General features: G+C 32.2%; 1 non-coding gene across 1 annotated transcript; it reads left to right on the plus strand.

Annotated features, from left to right (window-relative positions):
• Nucleotides 1-2,310: 2,310 nt before the first annotated feature.
• Nucleotides 2,311-2,414, plus strand: LOC121492233. The gene has a single exon (XR_005988144.1). It is a non-coding gene; the product is annotated as a U6 spliceosomal RNA (small nuclear RNA).
• The last annotated feature ends 1,892 nt before the right edge of the window (nt 2,415-4,306 follow it).

A 4,306-nucleotide genomic window follows, 5' to 3' on the forward strand; every position in this document is an offset into this window, starting at 1 on the left:
AGGAGGAAAGAAAGGAGAATAAAAATCAAAGTAACAACTAAAAGTCTCAAAACTTAATGATGCCAAACTACAGATCCAGGAAACTCGGAGAAAACTAAATAGGATAAACATCAAAGTATCTACACATGGGCATATCGTATTTAAAATGCAGAAAACAACAAAGAGAAAATCTTGATTGAGGCCAGAGAATAAAAAATACCTTACCTTAGAAGAGAAAAAGTAAGAATTAGATGAAGATTTTCTTCAAAAATCATGTAACAAGAAAATAGTTGAAAAAGAAAAAATAGTTCTTGAAAAAGAAAAAAAAAACTAGAATTCTGTATGTAGCAAAATTATCCTTCAAAAGTGAAGAAGAAATACAGACTTTTTCGACATAAATCATAAGCAAAAAGTAAGTAAGGGATTTTGCTGCCAGTAAACCTGACTTGCAGGAAATGTTAGCTGAATTTCTTCAGAGAGAAGGAAAATGATACAGGTCAGGAACGTAGAGCTCAATAAAAAAAAAAGGAAGAATGGTAGAGAATGAACACAATGAATGGAAAGCAAACCTTTTATTTTTCTAATTCTCAGTTGATATAATAAAAACTGTCCAAAATGTTAAGAGCAGCATTTTATTAGGTGATTACAGCTTACAGATAAATGGAACCAATGATAGCAATGTTGTAAGATGGGAAGAAGGAAGAAATAGGAAGCGTTATGTTACAAGGTAGCTATACTATCCGTAAAGTGGTAGAGTATTACTTGATAACGAACTGTGATTATGTATAAAGTAATATTGCAAACTAGAATTAGAAGTATTAGAAATAGTTTTGAAACAGGTATAATAGATATTTCAAGAAAAAGGAGAAATGGAATCATATGAAATGCTTAATTAAAATGACCTTTGCCCCTTGAAAAATAGCAATTTGTGAAGATTCGGACAGCAACTATGTGAACTTCTAAGCTTGGAACTATGTAAATTAGATTGTAATTGAGAGAAAAACAGCTTTTACCATGTCCTTATAATTACTATAGTTATATCCTTTAGCATCATTTCCTTTTTCTAATGTGGCAATGACTTTGGCTTAGAAAATACTAAGAGGCAGATTCAACTCAACCATAATACTGACTAATGGGTTTCTGAGAACTCCAACTATTCTCATGTTGAGAAGGTCATGGATATCATCTTTCAAGATTTGGGTATCTGGGTTATAGGTGACAGAACTATTCCTTTTTCTAAATTATAAATCAATTAGGATATTTTACATAAACGTGGGCACAACTAATGGTCTACTCTTGATGTCTGTGTGACTAATAGAAATCTCTATGAGTTTTCACTCAGAATTTTCCAGAAAGAACAAAACAAAAATGATGATGTTGACCAGAACTATAAAAAAATATTTTATTCTCCCCTAGATTCCTCTAATGAACTCTAGTGGCCATTTTTTAACTTCAACTATAGCATTTCTATCTTTAGAAATTTTCTATCTTTAGAATAGAAATTCTATCTTTAAACTCATATGCTACCTATTTCTAAATGGATCTTTTACATACTAGTTGTAATCTCTCTATTACTGTTGAGGGTAACAATCATTAATATCTGTATCTCCTATTTCTAATTTTTTTTTTTTTTTATGATAGTCACAGAGAGATAGAGAGAGAGGCAGAGACACAGGCAGAGGGAGAAGCAGGCTCCATGCACCGGGAGCCCGACGTGGGATTCGATCCCGGGTCTCCAGGATCGCGCCCTGGGCCAAAGGCAGGCGCCAAACCGCTGCGCCACTCAGGGATCCCTGTATCTCCTATTTCATCCAGCATAGGCATTTTTATACATAGGTGTTCAATAAATATTTATTGACTGCATGGATCAATTCTCAGTAAGCTAATCCGAAGAATTGTTCAGTGACCCTTACTCTGCAGAGGGAATTGTGATAGATCAGTGTCAAGCTTAGAGTACCTTTATTCATGGCTCTTACAATTAATTAAGAGGGAAAACAAATAGATATCAGAAAGCAAATATAAAAACAAAACTGAAAAAAATAGAAGTATGCTACCATTTACTCACAGAAGCTGCCTTAAGAAGCAAATACATATTGTTAAATGAAAACTGACTGATCAGGTCACTTTATGCATAAAGCGCTTTATTGGTGCCTGATTTCTTCTAGAATATATTTCAAACACAATGACCTTTGTTTAAGATCTTACTTAGATCAGGCCTCTACTTTCCTATGGAGCCTCATCTATGGTCACTACTCATTTCATTCAATCCATTTATTTATGAATTAATTCAAAAATATTTATTTAGTACCTTTTAAATATCAGGCATTGTGCTTGCTTTTGCAGGACATATACACTAAAATTGGAATGATACAGAGAAGATTAGGATGGCCCCTGTGCAAGGATGACAAACGATTTGTGAAACGTTCCATATTTTTTTAAATTATTTCCCTTGCATTAATAAAACCAGATTGTACTACCAAAAATAAGTGAATAAATAAATAAATAAATAAATAAATAATAAATAAATGTCAGGCATTATGTTAAACACCAATGACGAAAGTGGTGAAAACCACAAGATTTCTGCTCCTATGGAGCTTATATTCCAGTGTGTTCATGGGACAGGAGTGGAAGAATTGGAATGAATGAAATGAGGAGTCAAACTAATAAATACATATGTAAGTTAATGGAGATTTAGATAATGATTAGGGATTGAATGGGAGTAACAGGATAGAAAGTGACTTCTAGTGCTATTCTGGTTTGTGTTTTGGGAGATGGCCTTCCTGATTAAGTAAAAACAGAGCACCCACAAGTAAAAGAAGAGAATCAATCATATATTCCATTATAGGTATGGAGTATGGAGCACTCTGGGCAGCAATAATTGCCAGTGGGTCAAAATACATTGAAATGAGTATTATCTGAAATGAAAGGAGGACAAATGTAATAGTAAAGGAGAAGCATCTCATGGCTCTAGTACATGCCTTCCTTTCATATTAGTAGTGATTATTAGCATTTATCTTCTAAGTATAAAATGGAGTGGACTTTCTAAGATTCTGAAAAGAGAAATGTATGCTTGGTTAAAAAATATTATTTTCTATGAGCAAATTGAAAGTGATACAGTGATAGAGTATTTTAATCTCCGAAGGGCACAAAGATAAAAATGAAAGCTGAGAAATAGTTGGCTGACATGGTTATAGAAAAATTTAACACCAAACTTGTTAATCAGAATAAGCAGATAAGAGTTTTGGACTCAAGCAAGATGAATTTGGGATCTACCAAATATAGCTATAGTAGAATGACCTACTGTAGAATTTTGAGTAATATATTGTGTAAGATAAATTTTCATCTGCTGTTGGAAGTTGAAATCTAAAACGATTTTGAAAATACGGTTAGTAATATGTGAACTTTCCGTGGCAAAATTAAGATTTATCAAGTCAAATAGGACACTAAAAATAATGAGAAAGAGAATGTTATTTGAAATGTTACTATGAAAGTTATATGATTAAAATCATTAGATGTTTGAAAAAGTAAGAATTATTTCAAATTGTAAGCCTAAAACTCTACTTTATAAGATTTGTTAGATATTTTTAGATTTTTTTTTTCTTCTGAGGGGAGCAGGAAGAGGATTTGTGTGGTGCTCTAGAAAAAGGAAAGTTATATTGATACATGATTTGATAACATTGAAGTAGTTTTGATTCTAGTGTTTTCTCGTAACTCTTATATCTTTACACCTCTTAAGTCAATTTAAAGAAAAGCAATTTTCCTCTTTATTGAGAGCAAATGATGTATTATCAAATTAAAGTAACAAAATTATTTATAACTCTGAACCCTAAATTAGATTCTTTACTCTAGTGATAGAGGATCTGTCCTCTAAAAGACAAACTAAAACAAAAAAATAAACACAAGTAAACACATGCAAAAGTATTCTATAGACAGCCTCCCCATTTCTAAATCTGAAGTTCCATAATCCAGAAACTAGGTTAAATGTGAAAATAAAAAACTGTCATTAGAAAAGGGAATAAGGAATAATTTATCATACTATTTATATTCTAAAACTTTTGTTCAAAATCTTCTAGGTACAATCCTTTTGATTTTAGACCTTGAACATAAGAAAAATGTGTATTAAAAAGAAGTTACAGAGAACTACGGCAATTAGAAATGACTAGCAAACCCTGAGTCCCAGCCTGCAATGTTTCTACTAAAGTGTAAATTTTAAGTTCAGCTGTGGCATGCCATCAGCGCTAACTGTGATTTCTATTCAAACTCCATTTTTCTAAAGACCACTTGATTCTCTCTCCACATTCTCTGTTAAAAAATACAGGTTTGACTG

Source organism: Vulpes lagopus, chromosome 5, assembly GCF_018345385.1.
Source record: "Vulpes lagopus strain Blue_001 chromosome 5, ASM1834538v1, whole genome shotgun sequence".
NCBI lineage: Eukaryota > Metazoa > Chordata > Mammalia > Carnivora > Canidae > Vulpes > Vulpes lagopus.